Below are 17,246 nucleotides of genomic sequence, written 5' to 3'. Positions count from 1 at the left end.
CACACTGTTGACAATATGACAGGAAAAGGCCTGAAGTTTAAGAATCTTCCATATGTAGCATTAAAAAAACCCAGTCTTGAGTGTGAATTAGGTTGATGCAAATAAAATGTTCCCATGCTGAGGCTTCTTCAAATGGTACTTGTGTTGACTGTCTCCACTTAGCATAAGAATCTAGCTTGTTGTTTTCAGTCAGAAGAATAAGAGTGATATGTGTATTCAGTGGTGCAATTTCAGTACAGAGTGAATTAGGAATTCATAAGATATAATAGAATGTACTGTTGTTGACTAGACAAGAGCAGAAAGCTAGACTTCTAGTATTTATACTTGTTATGGCCATTCCAGAAGCTTCATACTGTTATTCTTTTGACACCAAACAGAAAGCAACAACAATCTCGTCCTTTTTCTGACAAGGTACAATTGTCAAATGCACAAGTAGCACCTGAAAACTGAGACTGTGTCAGAGTGGTGTGTCCTCTTATCCTTCCATGATAGATATACTCCTGATTATAGAGCAGCATTTTTTTTTTTTATTTACAGTTTGTTTTATTACTTTTGTAAACCACCCTCTGAATATAACTGAAGGTTAGTATAAAATACTTAGATTTTTAAATATGTAGGTATTTTATACCATCCCTTCTGTCATATTCCCAGGGCGGTTTTCAAAAGGAATAAACCAATTAAACTGTAAATACAAAAAACATATGCTGCTTTATATTGTGTGTGTGTGTGTGTGTGTGTGTGTGTGTGTGTATCTGAGGGGAAATGGGCCCATTCCACCAACTCTGCTTAATATCACCCCCATGAAAGCTCCTCCTCTCTCAACTGTCACCACCATTAGCCATTCCAGCAGGCTGTACAGGGGCAGGGATGAGAGGGAAGCAGGACCATTCCACTAGCCCTGCTGAAAGACTACTTAAATTTTCCTCTTCCCTTCCCATCCCTTCTTCCTTGTGTGTTGTGTCTTTTTAGATTGTAAGCATGCAAACAAGGATTGTCTTATTTTACTGACTGCATTTAAGTCACACGGGATCCTTTATGGCTGAGGAGCGAGATAAAAATATTGTCTTGTCCGTCTGTTTGTCTGTATATATGCTTGCATAGGAGAAAACCTCATATGGGCCCATGTATACAAATACTGATGAGAGTTGCCCAGTCTGTTGTCCTTTAAAGGATCCGGTATTTCAGAAAGCGCTAAGTCCTTCCTCTCCCGAGACCCTGATTTCAAACAAGGTTTCTTCAAGGTCTATATACTGGTAGTCTTAGCTGGAATTGAAGGGAAACGGTATTCCTATGTTGTATTCCTTCTGGCGCCAGGTGAAGTCCTTTTTATTCTCCCAGGCATTTAGCTTCATAGTATTTTAGCTTTGGTGTTTTAAATCTGTATTTTAAATCTCTGCATTGCTGCTAAGTTTTATTCTGGTTGTATTGTTATATTGTGGTTTCAATGCTTTTATATTTTATATTGTTTTATCCTGTGCTTTTTGGTTTGAATCTTTGTGAACCACCCAGAGAGCTTTGGCTATTGGGTGGTGTAGAAATAAATAAATAAATAAATAAATAAACCATAGAATCCTTTAGATTAGATGTATATTAAAACTACATTTGCAGAATACGCTGAGAGAGTGGGTAGACTTACTACACTGTGTGACTCCTTCTGGAAAAATTAGTTACCTCAGACTCTTAGTAGGAACTAGAGGGCAGCCACTTCTTCTGTCTGCTAACTTCCTGGAAAGAATATTGTCTGCCTGCCATCCAGGTCTAGTCTAGACAGGCATAATGTCTTATGCTCCATCCATGGAGGGAATTACAACCAGACTGGAAGATGACTGCCAAGGGATGTGGTCTGTTGAGCCATTTGCACCAATGACGCTCAAGTCAGACTTTACATTTCCCACCTCCCATCTGTTGTTGAAGTTCAACATCAGCATTGGCCAAACTGTATAATCCACTTGAAGGATGGGTTTCTCCTGCATTCTTCTGTGTAGAAATGGCATTCACAACTGTCTCTTTCCACACCTACAGGTGTTCTTAGGCCAAGCTTCAGACACCAGAGATCTGTGATTGGGTCTCTTGACACCTTTTCTTTTCCTTGGAGCAGTTGTGTGTGTGGGGAGGGGATTGGATTGTGCCATGGTGCAGGGGGAGGGGACTAACCCTTCCCCCCATGCCAGTTCCACAAAGCAAATGGCCCCTCCCATAGAGCTGCTGTTAGCCACGGAGGTGAAAACATACATGAAGTCATACTTGTTTTGGTTTGTTTTCTCCTCTGCAGCTCCAATTTACTTCCAATTCCATACAAAACAAAACAGGCTTTCCTCCACCGTATTCATGTCAGCTTCTGTCATGCCCCCCCTGGAGAACTCCCCAAGCTGAATGTCATGGAGATGCTGCCTGTGTCAGGGGGCCTTGAGGCAGATCAGGGGGGTCCTGGGCCCTTGGGGAAATGGCTAGAGTGTTGGATTGGGACTTGGGTGTTGTGGGTTCTAGTTCCCACTCAGGCATGATGATCACTGGGTAACTTTGGGCCAGTTGCTGACTTTCAGCCTAACCTACCTCACACGAGTGTTGTGAGCATAAAATGGAAAGGAGGAGGAGTATATAATCCGCTTTGGGTTCCTTGCAAGAGGAAAATAGGCAGGATATAAATGTAATAAATAAATAATAATAAACCCTTCCCCTCAAAATGTAGTTAGCCGTCTCTCAAACTTGGAGACAGACGACGAGTGGCCGCCTAGCTCCAGGGAGCATAGGCACCTAAAGATTCAAGCTCGGCTGGCTACCAGATGCAGAAATGCCCGCCTGAGAAATAAGGAGCCATAATGAGTAAAGCTATACTTCTGAGCAAGGCTCTACTCATGAGTAGACCATTCCTCTGATGGCCTGCAGCTGTGCTTTGGCTGGGGCTCTGAAGGCTCAGGCTTAAAAGCCTTCCATTCTAGGCAGAGTGCTTGAATACTGTCTGTGCATCAGCTCCCAGAATCCTGCTTTCTATTTCCTAGGTAGCCTAGCTGTTCTCTGAGGCTTCATCAGTTTGTACTGGCTACTGACCTTGCCCTTGGTACTGATCCTGAGTAACTCCCTTCAGCTCTGGCTTTGCACCATTGCAAGTAGAACAGCTTCTTTCTCACATACAAGTGTATGCCCAAACCTGAAGGCACCAACTGTACAGATTCCAAGAGCTGTTGTACACTGAAAGGAGCATTACATGGTTACAGATTCTAGAAAACAACCAGAAACTCAAAGGTTAGAGGAGACTCTAACCTTGAGACTGACATGATGCTTTCCCAAAAAAATGACAGTTTTGCGGAGGGCAGAGGTAGCACTTATGAGAAATAGTATGAATGAGATACCTTTTAACTAATTATATTTGGTTGCATGGCCAAATGTCATTATCTAGGCTCAGAATCTTGTCTTTTCTTAACAGTTTATTAGGAATCCATATATTAAAAAGCCCACTTCCAACATTCTGTCACATTCCCACATAAACCAAGATATAATATAACCCATATTGGAAACATGCAGATAGAAGTGAGATCTGCAACAAAATGTCACACTGTATCTTCATCCCCTAATAGGGGTTTTCCTGTTCAGGACACACCTTTCCAGGATATAAGCCAGAGCTCCCCAACCTTTTTGAACCCCTGAGCACATTTGAGAATCTGAGATGTGACTAGTCACATAATGACTGCCATGGGGTCTGGCTAGTCAAAAGTGAGCTAAAGAGGTGGTTGTGGGGGAGAGATATAGCAAGGCTAGAAAGGGAGAGAAAGAACACTGTCCTAATGTTTTCCAAGGATTTTCTTAAAACAATTGTTTCTGAAGAGAGCAGAGAGGGGAGAGCTTTGTGGGCACCATTTGAAGTCCCTGCAGGCGCCACATTGGAGGCCACTGAAGCTGTAAGTGGCTGAAGCAGCCAAGTCACTCTTCTCCTTTCTCTCCTTCCCAGTTTTCCATTTTTCTTTTCAAACTAACATTTAACATTTAATGGCTCCTGGAAGCCAGCTGTGTTTTGATATTTTGTACCCTTTGGGGTTTTTTTAAATGTCTTTTTAACTTACAACGCAGGGTTCACCTGAACAAGCTAATACCTCCCGGTTTTTGTTTCAGTGGCCTATTTTTGGCTCCAGTAAATTTGGCACTCAACTACCTAAGTTCTCTATTAGAGGGAATTAAAGGAATATTTTATTTTAAATGGCTGAGGTAACTAGGGAGCAGATTTAACCTCCAACCCAATTATTTCCCCAAGTGCACTGCTTTACCATCTCCTATATATGACCTCAAGACTTTCTGGTGTCTTTCACACCAGCCTGTTTGTCTTTGGAGGTGATTTATATAGATCAGATAAGGTTGTGTTTTTTTTGTTTTTTTTAACTGAAGTGGTCTTCCCATACATTCTTGAAAAATTCTACTACTTCTCCCAACCTGTATCTCAAAGTTCCCTATACTCTCAGACATTTTTGAGATGTTCTGGATACCTAAAGGAATATCTTCAAAACTAAAAGGGCCATCTTTTTCCAGAATATGATGGTTCTCAGATTCACTGAGAAAGAGATGTATGTTTGTTCTAATTAGTCAGTAATCTAAGACAACATTTCTGAAGAATTTGTTTCCCTCAAGAAGGTACTGTAAAATTAACAGTTGTTGTTGTTGTTCAGTCGTTCAGTCGTGTCCGACTCTTCGTGACCCCATGGACCATAGCACGCCAGGCCTTCCTGTCCTGCGCTCTCTCCCGGAGCGTGCTCAAGTTCATATTCATTGCATCCGTGATGCTATCTAGCCATCTCATCCTCTGCCGTCCCCTTCTCCTTTTGCCTTCAGTCTTTCCCAGCATCAGGGTCTTTTCCAGGGAGTTTTCTCTTCGCATTAGGTGGCCAAAATATTGGAGCTTCAGCTTCAGTATCTGTCCTTCCAATGAGCACTCAGGGTTGATTTCCTTTAGGATGGACTGATTTGACCTCCTTGCAGTCCAGGGGACTCGTAAGAGTCTTCTCCAGCACCACAGTTCGAAAGCATCAATTCTTCGGTGCTCAGCCTTCCTTATAGTCCAGCTCTCACAGCCATACATTACTACTGGGAAAACCATAGCTTTGATTAGACGGACCTTTGTCGGCAAGGTGATGTCTCTGCTTCTTACTATGCTGTCTAGGTTGGCCATAGCTTTCCTCCCAAGGAGAAAATTAACAGTACTTCCAGAATTAATCAGCATTTCTGCTGCTGACTTTCACCAATAAAAGCCAACCACATTAAAAAAATCCTTCTAATATTATCACAGTGTTATTCCAGAGACTATTTCAGATCTGAAAGAAGAGTCATAGTTCACTGTTTTCAGTAGGCTTTGTTTTTTTCTATAGACATGTCATCTCCATTACAGAATTACAGACCTAGAAGAAGAACGTAGTCAAGACTAAGCCAACCAGAAAGTCTACCTCCTCCACTGATGTCTAAGGGGGAACCTTATCCAGCCCTCCAGCCACTAAGTAACACTAGCTAATTTAGCATCTAGTGTGCTTATAAAATTAGGACCAAACTAATCATGCTGGGCAATCACGTGTATCTTTTACATGTTTGCCCAGTTCACATATGTGGAGTCTGTAGTCTCCCATTTACACAAAAAAGAGCACGTGGGGGGAGGGTAGTGAAACCCAGTCCCTCCCCCACCTCACCTCCGTGTGCTTCGCTGCTTTAAAGCAATTTTCCCCCCAGCCTGCCTCCCCTCCCCTCCCCTCCCCTCCCCTCCCCTCCCCTCGGACTTTACCCTCTGCTAGAGCACAGACTGTGTGTGCCAGGAGGCCTGCCTTGTGGTCCCTAAGCTAGCCTGCTGCTGCCCTGTCGCTACTGTTAAAGAAAGATGCAGCCAGTCCAGTCAGCTTCTGTATGTGGAAGGGGTGGGCACCATCTTGACCTTTGCCTCAGGCAGCAAAATGTCTTGGGCCGGCCCTGAAGAGGCACCCCATTCCCTCTTTTTATGTGAATGAGGCAAGCACATTCTTTAAATACATGTGATTGCCCCACACACCTCGTTTGGGTTTTAATCACCACCTTTGCCAAGGGAAATGTGTTTGCCAAGGCACCTTCTATGTAATCCAACATCTTTTGTGCCAGATTCAAGTCTTAACCTTATTTAAGTCTGCAGGGGGAGCCCTCCACCACCATCTTAAACTGCAGATGAGAAAGGGCACTCAGCATCCTGTCCTTTCAACATATTTTGCTCCCTTTGAAAACATGGTGCTTTTTTAAATATCCTGCCTTAAAATTATTTGTGAATCTTGATAGGTCCTAATTAAAAAAAGGTGTGTGTGTGTTTGTTTTGTTCCTGTTAATCTTGAAGAGTTACTTTGCTAACATGTAAATTGGGCACAAATTAGAGCTAGGGAAAAAAAGACGGTTTGGAACTTCATTTTTTAAAGGAATGCAAATAAATATTTTACTTTTTGCCCTGAAGTGTGTGGGCTGAGATTTATACTAAGCTTACTAGTTTAGCTAATTCATGGCCTAGCTGACCATTTTTGATAGTTGAAATCTTATATTCTATTTCAAAGCAAACATATTTTTAATAAATGTTTTATTGTGGTTTTAACAAAACAAAACAAATCATGGAGGGAAAAAAGGAAGAAAAAGAGAAACAGAATTACAGCTGAATGGTAATATTTGCAATTGCAACATTCGTTAGAATCTAGATTTGGTCCAGCCATTTTTACAACTTCAGATATTCCATTGTTATTGGAAACACTTATAGCGGCTGATCAGTCATATTGACACATGATTCTTGTATATAAATACTTATTATCACTAAATAAATCTGATATTCAGGGTCTAAGACAGGAATGGAATAGAGAACTAGATTGCCCCATTTTGTTTAATCAATGGATCATGGTTTTAGAGTTTCTACCTGAAATATCTATGGATCTTAGGCTACGTCTTATTCAGCAAAAAATCTTGTTTCTGGTGTACTGGACTCCACAATGTCTTTTTAATCAGGGTTTGTCTAATTTGCATAATTGTTGGAGACGTATTACACCTAGGGCGCAATCCTATGGGGATAGTCAGCCGCCTCCAAACTCGAAGGCGGCCAACTATCCAATGCAGGATGAGTGGAGTGTGGAAGGGATCTTCTCTTCCATGCTCCGGCCACCCTGCACTTGCAGCTAGACGGCTGATTTCAGCTGTCTAACCTGGGCGCATCAGAGCAAGGGAGGCCCGATGGTGCATAGGAAGCGTAACAGCGCTTCCGCACTCCCCTCTCCACCCCCAGGAATGGCTCCTTTTCAGCCGCTCTGCACTGCTCTTACAAGCCCTGACTCTGAGCTTGGCTCCCAGAAACCGAAAAATCCTATGGCCATCTAGACACTGTCTAGTGGCCATAGGATTGCACCCCTAATGCTTCTTTCAACCATATGATTTGGCAATGCCCAACAGTTGCCTCCTTTTGGCAGGAGGTCATAATATGGATAAACTTTGTATTGGAATACTATTTAATATTTAATGATGTACATGTCCTCCTAAACTATTTACTGGTTTCCCGGAATTAATGTATGGTCAATGCAAATTGATTTTTCGAGCCCTTTTGACACCCAAAAGACTGATATTACAACAGTGGAAGGATAAATACTTACCTCCTATAATGCAATGGATCAAGGACCTAACAACACTATCAACATTTGAACAGGTGGTATATAGGCGCCACTCACGAATGGACAAATACACGGATATTTGGTTTGCTTTTGTTGAAACTTACGCATAATCTTCTGTCTTTTGTAGAAAGTTGTACTTAATGGAATAGTGATTTTTTTCATTTCAGGGTGAACATGACGATCAGTCCCATAGCAAATTAGAGTAAGCCAAGGAGAAATGGTTAAAATGAAAAATAATAACCACTTCGAACGCAGTCCTATGGCCACTAGACAGTGGCTAGACAGCCATAGGATTCTTCATTTTCTAGGAACCAACCTTGGAAGCAGAGCTCTGAGATTGGTTCCCAGAAAACCTCCTCCCCGCCCCCTTCCCCACTGCCTCATAGGTGGTGCAGTTTGTCGCCAGTTCTGCATTCATAAGAGTAGTGTGGAATGGGGGGAAAGGGGGCGTTCCTGGAGGAGGGGACAGTGGAAGTTCCATTACGACGCTTCCTATGTGCCATTCGGCCTCCTCATCCCCACTCTGCGGCACCCTGGCTAGACAGCTGAAATCGGCCATCTACTTGCAAATGCAGGGCGGCTGGAACACAGAGGAGAAGATCCCCTCCATGCGCTGCCCACCCTGCATTGGATAGTCGGCCACCTCTGAGTTCGGCGCAATCCCCGTAGGATTGCCCCCTCCATTATTTAAATGTCCTTAATTAAACATGGCATTTTCAGACTTAAGCATCATTGTAAGCTTGTCCCCTAAATCCTGGATGACACCATTAGTTTGTGTTTGTCTTTGACGTGTTGTCATATAATTAGAATTAACAGCTGAGCTTCACACAGGCATTTTGCATGGATTATCAGGGCTAGCCCAAACATATAGTCAAAGTAGGGAACAGCTTGAAGTACCAAAATTCCAGGGGCACCTGCCTTAGCTTTGTGAATATCCTTGAGAAAGAGCCCGTGCCTGCACTTTTGTTTTTACCCACTTTTTCACTGAATGCTTATACATGAAATGGTGGAGGTGTTCAAGAATCTAAAGTTAGTATTTAGTCCAAATTAACTAATGTGGAGTACAACGGTGTGCTGGTTAAGTTCTTGAAATTAACATTTAAAAGAAGAACACAGCATCCCAATCAGCTCTTGATCATTTAAGCAGCAGTTCTATACCTTCCTACCTAGGAGTAAGCTGCACTTCTCTCAATGGGACTTACTTCTGAGTATTTATTTATTACATTTCTATATCATCCATTAGCCGAAACGTTCTGGGCGGTTTACAAGACAATGACACAGTTTGCATGATTGCTGGTCTGTGATGGTGTCAAGGGCTCCTTGGAGGCCTCTCTCAGTCTAATCCAGTAGCCAAGTCCAGACACAGACAAAGGGATTCCTTTCAAAGCTTTATTCTTCTTTTACAACTTAACAACTCTACCGTTAGCAACTAGATCTGAGCAGCAGAGTACCTATGCCCTAAGTTGGAACAGTTGGTCCCCGTTTGAAAGGGAATTACTGGCAGACCCCTGAACTTAAGGACTAGGGAGAGTCCCTCCCCTTTTCCCTTGGATCCTCTGGGCGCAGTCGTTGTTTGCGCGCCAACCGGGCACTACGCCTCCTTTCTGCGCCTTCCATTTGGCACCGCTCTCTGCGTCGGCGTCGCGCATCCATCAAGTCTGCTTCCCGTGCTCTGTCACTCCCAGGACTGCTATCTAAGCTAGGAATGCTGGTGGGAGGAATCTCCGTCAGCTGTTGGCCCTGGGAAAGAGGAGCACGCTCCTCTCCCAGGAGCGACTCCTCTTCCTCAGAATCAGAACTACTCTGGGATTCTATGGGCCCAGTGTCCACCCTGACAGATGGCCAACATTGTGAATTATCAAGCTGCAATAGGTGGTCACCATGGCTTAGCGTGACATTCAAACCCAGGAAGGGTGGCTTGTTGCCATGGGTAACAAGCCACCCAGGAACCATGGGCTGTAGTGGGGTTCTGGTGTGGTTTATAAACCTATTAGATTAACTTTTAATTATTTATTTTAGTAGGTCTACTCTGACTAAGTCTGGATCCAATCCACTATTTCCTGAGTTTTGTAGACATACACCACAATGAATGCAGACAATCATATGTAAATAACTGTCCACATTCAGTAGTGCATCTCTGAGTTTTAGGACATTTTCAAAATTTGCTTGGGATTCTCAACATTCATACATCAATTTCAAAGATTCACCAAAATGTGGGGAATTCACTATAATAACTATAAAGCAGATGAAAGATAATAGTAGGGCATAGTGCCCTTTGGGTACAATGGTATTTGAAACACCCATATAGGAAATGTGCTTATGATGGAGGTAAAGAAAGGGCAAAGTAACCTTTGCTGTGTGTTGATGACTTAAAGAGATTAAGATGCTAAATGAGGTCATTTTTAAGAACCTGGCATACTAGATTGCTTTGTGATCTTCCTCATGGAAATATATTAAACTCAGACAAATTGCCCTGCTTATGACTTAAAGTGTAACGTTTGCTGTTTACTTCAGCCAGTGTGGGGAAGTCCCCATTTTTCTTCTTTGCAAGTGCAACCTTGTTCTATTGCAGGTATGCATAACTTGCGATCCACTCAGCCATGTATTGTGACCTGCCATGTAATCCCCCCCTGCCTCCGTTTTTGCAGTCCCAGGTAGGCAGCCCTGAGCCATTGATGGGCTGTTTTTTGCTTCGTGTGTCACCAGTTTTGCAGGCCTGCTCTATTACAAAGCTATTTCTCAGCTAGGACTGAATTTTTGGTAGCCCTTGGTAGGGATGTCAGAGGATTCCACCACAGATCTCAGTGAGGCCGTATGCCAGTGCATTCGGCCCCCCGAAATCCGTGGTGGAATGAAGCCCCCCCTGCCCCACCACCCCGCGAAAGGTGCGCGAAACAGAGCACTTACCTGGTGCCATTCACACTGCTATTTGCACCCGTTTTTTTGCCATGATAGGCTACGTAAATATTTATGTAGCCTATCACAGCAAAAAAAGGGAATGCAAATGGTGGCTGCCGTAGCCGCTGCCATTTGCACCCCTGTTTTTTTGCCGTGATAGGCTACGTGAATATTTACGTAGCCTATCATGGCAAAAAAACAGGTACACAAATGGCGGCCGCCGTAGCTGCCGCCATTTGCGTCCGCAGGCTCCGCACGCCTGCAAATGCACCTGGCTGGCGGCTCCGTGGAGTTGCCGCAGAGCGGAGCCGGCTGGGTTAGGATTTTGGGGGGAGGTGTGAAGCGCCTCCCCCCCATCACGAATCACCCCTTCGAAAAGGTAAGTGACTTTCGCACATCCCTAGTCCTCGGGCATGATACTCTCCTTCATTCCTCTCAGTACCAGATACTTCTTTTTTGTACTTTGTACTTTTCCTCTACTTTTTTTTAGATCAGGTCCACTTTTCTTGATCAGGTCAGCAGACCCTGGCAGAAATCTAAAGAGCTGCTTGGGCACTCACATGTGCTTTCATCCATACACTAAGATTTCTCTAAGTTTGCTTCAGACCACAGCTCCTTGCTCTGCAGCAGAGGCTATTCCCATGAGTTTCGGGAAGGGCTTGTCATGTAGTACAGTGTGCAGCCTTCAGAAGATGACGCACAGCACCCTGCTGTGCACACAGAACATTATACACAGCCTTTTGGAAATCCTATAGCTCTCGCAAGGCTGGCTGGCCAAACAGGTCTGGTGGGTTGTTTGCCCATATAAAACAGACTTTTAATTTATACTGGATTCCACCCTTACTAATTTCAGGGTTCAGAAGGCTTAGCGTGTCCCAGTGACCCAACACACCTGATAATAACAATATGAATAATTTTGTTTACAGGGCTGAGTTTCTGTGGTCCTCCATAACCTGTAAAATTATCTTAAAGGAAAGCCTTGAATCAGGAAAAACAGCTCTACAAACACAGTAAATGTGGCAGCAGAGATAGAACACATTGTTTCATCTTGTGCCTTACAAGTCCCTCAATAAGCAGCAGTGACTTCTGAAAGCCAGGTTGCAATATTTATTTGCTTTCTTGTACTTTCTTGTTTTTAAAAGGTATTGTATATGTAGCTTAACAGCACAGCAATAGGGTTACCACTTACACATAGCCAAAAAAGAGGATATCTCCCTGATGTTTTAGCACAGCTCTTTTGGCTTCCCTTGAAAGCCCTCAGATGTTTTGCCTGAGGAGGAACTGTGAAATTCCCTTCAAAGTTAACTTTAAGCAAATACAATTCAATAGTAACTCTGTGTGTATCATAGTGAAACAGATGTGTGTGATCCTGAGAGCAATTAACATTGTGGCCAGACTTGGGTTTTAAAAAACAGAATGGATGCCATGTTGTTTAAGTCCTATGCTCTGTCTATGCCCAAAATTTAACAGGAGTAAGAAAATAAGAAGAGTTCTACTGGATCAGGCCAAAGGACTATCTATCTATCTATCTATCTATCTATCTATCTATTATGAATGGATTTTTCCCATCCTATTCCTTTACTGTTCTGAAGGTTCACTCTGGCCCATGTCCCAGGCCTCCTAAATTCCTAGGAACATTTCTAACATTTCTGGAATTGGAACATGCATGGTTTATTGCAGTTTTTAGTTCCTTTTCTTTATTTGCATCTTCTACCCCCTCTACAAAACAGCATTAATGCTTGCATCAAAATCTTTTTTGTGAACTTGTGCTGCATCTGTAAAAAAAAACAACACAGCAGGAATCTTCATGTAAGCATCGGTACTATTCCAAGATTTCTTTTTTGCAGTATTTTATAAATGCATGCATACATGTTAGTAATGTACAGATGGGAAAAAATACACAAATGAACTGAAGGGATGGAATGCTGCTGGAAACTGTGATGTGCAGTCTTCTGTGCAAAATCTGGAAATTATAAACAAAACAGAAAACAACACACACACACCCCATCCCCTGGACAATGGAGGATCCCTAATGCTTTGGCTCCACCTTGGAAACAAGGCCACATAATTCAGAACTTTAAAAAAATTGGGGAGAAATTCAGATGAGAAGTTTAGAAGCATCCCTAAGCTTAAGGTATTTCATTCTTTGAGGTAGAGATGCGTCGCTTCTCTCACATGATCCCCATTTTGATGGTACTGTGGAAGGGCTGCCAATCAAACCCTCTACTTCCCTCAACATGTGTACGCGTGCGCGTGCGCACACACACACACACACACACTATAAACAAGTGAACTACTTCATGAGTCCATTTTAGTGTGGTCAGCTGTGGTGAGCACTGAATCGGTGGTAAAGTAGTTTTCATTCCACTTACCAAACCTCTTTTGAAAGGCTGTAGAAGTGATACAGTGAACCATGTTGAGGATACATGATAGTGCATTCAGATGGTCATTTTGCTACAGATTTAGCATATCCCATTAACACACATTTCCTTGCTAAAATGATTATATGAACTGGCTCAAAGGAACAATAGATGTATGCCCTCCTGAGATGTTGATTAAACTCTGATATTGTCTGTTTCTGACAGTCTCATCATCTTAAAAAGTTAAGGCACTGTTGCAGTGGATTTAAGATATGCTCCAACAGGACATATGGATATTATTTCCTGCAGAGCTTTATGAGCCCCCTTTATGTGTTAATCATATGAAGCAGTCCCCACGAATACAAGAATACCCTAATATTGTGCAGCTTTCCTGCCCCTGCCTCCAACATCCGCGCATTGTGTATGGATGTCTGGCATACAGGAATGCTATGTGCGTAGAGCAATGTAGGGTTCCATGTGATTTGGAACTGGGGCGGAACTGGGGCGGGCCTGGGGAAGCTGCGCAATGTCAGGGTGGGGCCATACAGCCCCTTGTACTCATGGAGAACCCTTCACATGAAGGGAGCTATATAGTCTCTTTCCATTCTGCTTAAGAAATGGAAAATATATCCAACTGGGAACTTGTTTTGCTATATTAATTGACCTGTCAATATAGGGTTTAGATCCTGAAAACTCCTGAACTAATACATGCCTGTGTCTTTCTGGAATAAAGTGGACTCCAACTAATGTTATCACGTAGGGCAAAAAATAAAGGAATTAAACATATTGGCTCCAGTCCTGAGAAAGTTAACTGCGCGTAAGTACCCCTTAAATTAATAGAATTGAAGTTATTTGCAACTAAACTTGGTACATTGACTTAAATGGGACTTAACAGAATGTATTTGCTATGGATTGGGCTGTTGTAACCTACTTCTATATTGTCCTACTTTTGAAATTAAAGGCCAAGCCGAAAGGAAAGAAAACAAATTCCCTCTTTCTCTTAGGAAATAAACAGTCCTCTAGGGAATTTAGAGGGATTTTTCTTTTTTTTAAAGTAATCCAAGATATTCATTCCTTAGATAAGACTTTTCAGATTCCAATACAGAGAGGATTTCAATAACAACCTTATCTATATTATAACAAACAAGGTCTGGAACACTGGCTAATGATAGCACCCAAATGCAAATATCAGTTGTATTTTGGTTTTGCAACTGTCCTTGTCTTTGAGCTCCACACAAATAAATTAATCATGTTATCACCTTTTTACTGTGGAAAAAGAGGATCCTAATCTCTTTGCATGTAAGTCCATCAGCACCATTTGTGCAAGGCAAAAATTATTTAACTGTCCGTGTACAAAAATCAGATGCAAAAAAATGGATCCCTTTACTGGGGGTTGCCCACAACACATTACATTTTTAGCTGTACACCTAAGCTACTTTATGGTACATTTGGGGCATAGTTAAGTGTTCCCAAAACCATGTTTGCTGAGATAACTCCAGTCTGGAGTGATAGGGAGCATGTACAGGAGAGTACTGGCAGATGGGAGGGGTTCTTAACCCTTCTTGTGCCCCTGATTTTCCTCTGCAAATGCTCCCACTCCAAGTTTTCACCTCTTCAGCTGGGCTTGACTCTCCTTCCAAAGCCTAGAGGGAAAATAAATTAATTAAAAACAGCCAGGGGCAGGAAGAATGTGGACCCTGCAATTAGACAGTGTGAGGCAGCTGCCTTAGGCAGCAGATTTATGATGTCATGAAGGGCAGCAAATCCTTAGTTTTTACTGCCAGGAATGGGGAAAGGAGCTTGTGAGATTTTCTGCCTCAGATGTCAAAGTATCTTGACTGGCCTTAGGTACTATGTATATTGCTTGCAAGGGGGAGGGTAGAATCCATTACTACTCTGCCTCAGCCAGCAAAGTATCTTGGGCCAACCCTGCAAAAGGGTTAAGTCCCCCAGTCCCATCCATTGATTCCCCCCTACAAAATTCTCCCCCTGCCGTTGCATTAGTGTTTTGTGGTGATGATGGTGGTAGTGTGGAAACACAGGGTTGAGAACTCTGTGCTTTCCTTGTAACAAAAACTTCTGCTGTTAAAAATGTGAGGAATTAATGCAACAGCCCTGTCTTTGCAAACATATGTGTCAGGAAACTAGCGGCCAACATCTAAATGGTCCTAAGATAGAAAGTCCCATAGAAATCACTGGGATTTTAAGAATTGCCTGAATTCTCTACCACTTTATTCATGTTTAGTCCCACTGCAGTAATTTGCTTAAACCAGGTGTAGGATTTACCACCTTATTTAAATCAAATGTGTATCCAACAACAACCAATGCTTAATTTTTCTCATTACACGTCTGCATATTTTTCCTCAAACCTGAAGTTCTTTTCCTTAAACTCAAATGTATAAAGCATGCAGTGCATGTTTCCTCTGAAGTAAATCCCAGTGTATTTGCTGTCATGCAAGTATACACAGGATTATACCCTTCGGCTGCAATGCTATGCAAAGTTACCTGGGAGTAAGTCCCATTGAACCCATTGGGGCTTAATTCTAAGTAAACATTAATAGGATTGTACTTTTGGTTGCGGTTACTCCCTGGTGAGAGAGAGGCATTCTATATATAGCCATAGGAATTCTCTGCTTTAAATATTCTTGGTCAGAACTGTAGATTCTGGTCCTGATACTAGCTCAGATGTAGCCCTGGCACAGTCCCCAAACCCTAGGCTGAGAAACATGTTTGGGGGGTAGTGGGGGAGATGTAAATATCACAAGTTAAATATACTAAATTTAAATACAGCCCGTTTGGATTAGTGTTGCCCACTGAATGCCTGCTCATTCAAAAAGAGGTTTAATTCCCCTCTAGAAAATAGCCAGGGCATTGTCACATCTCCATTTCCAGTGCCTGTAATGTGATTCAGTTTAAAAACATCTCTCCCACTTTCTATCAGTCTTTATAACAAAATTCATATATAACAGAAAGTTCATAACAGTTTCAATGTCAACTGCAAAAATACCCTTAGACTGGGACTTTGCTAGTTCCCTAGGGTAGCACATGGCCTAATTGTGGAATAGCTATCAGGAATCTCGGTCTATATAGGAGGAATGTGGAAGCTCTTTCAGCCCAAGGGCTGAATTCAGATGGGGGGGGGGAGCAGAGAGATAGGCTACTTTCCAGTAGTGGGCAAGGCTGAAGTGGGTGGGACAAAATACCAGCATGTTTTAGCTTAAAGGTTGTACTGCCAGTAACTAACCCTTAGGAGAAGCAGTTCAACCCTTTAGAAGTGGGGTGTGTGGAAGGCACAAAAGCCAAGAAACCATCAAACGGTTGGGGGAAAGACCATGGGAAGGGGATATGGAGAATTCCAGAGGGCCAGATTGAGACTCCATGCAGGCTGGCCAGTTTGGTACCCAAGCCTGAGGTTCCCACTCATTATATAGAGTATATCCTGGTTCGCATGACAAACTGAGTTGTTCAACCCTCACATGACGCCCAATGGCTGGGTTCAGATGACACGCCACAACCCCATTGGGGATTGCATATTCAAAATGGTGCCCCGCCCCATTTAAATAACCCATGGTGAGCCTGGCGTGTCATGCGAACCAGGCCTATATGTGCTTCTGTACATTCTAGCAGTTCAAACTGTGCATTGGTGGTATTATTAAAAACATGTTTTCCATTTGACTCAATGGCAAGTTTCATAACTGTATGACCCTTCTCTAACAGAAGATGTGATGCTGGCCACTAGGGAGGCTCACTTAAAAAAAAGAATTTAAGCACATTCTTGCAAGATAGATCTACCTAATGGCTACTGGCCATGATAACGAAATGGAATTGAGCCCCCACATATAGGAGTAGAATACCTCTGGGCAAAATGTCAGGGGCAACCCCAAGTGGGGAGTTCTGCCGCCTTCATGCCCTCCTTATCAGCTTTTCAAGAGCCATGTGGTAACACAGCGCCGGACCCTGCCCTGGGCCGATCCAACACGATTCGCCCTTGCGAGCTTTTGTAGCACGGCTTGGCCTACGCAGCTCGCTGCAGCTAGAGGCTGCTGCTGTGCCCAGGCTCCGGCGTTAGGAGGAGCAGCGAAAAGAAGCCTCTCTTTCCCTTTCCTCTTTATCTTATTCTCCTGCTGCGGAGAGCGAAACGGAAAAAAAAAAAAAAAAGCTAATAGAAACGAGCCCGTGTCAAAGAAGGCCACGTGCTTACAGAGCCCAGGCAGAGCAGCAACCAAAACAACAAGACTTTATTTAATTTAAATGAAAAAAGAAAAGAGTTGGGTTGACTGGCCTCTTCTCTAGCCCGAATTTCGTGGCTCCCGCCGCCAGCGGCAAACTCTGCACCCCCCTTCTCCCCCCCCCCCAT

This window comes from Heloderma suspectum, chromosome 4 (assembly GCF_057233095.1).
Source record: "Heloderma suspectum isolate Gila_16-S chromosome 4, 16-S_ref, whole genome shotgun sequence".
In the NCBI taxonomy this organism is placed as follows: domain Eukaryota; kingdom Metazoa; phylum Chordata; class Lepidosauria; order Squamata; family Helodermatidae; genus Heloderma; species Heloderma suspectum.
Note: the sequence above shows the minus strand (reverse complement) of the source record.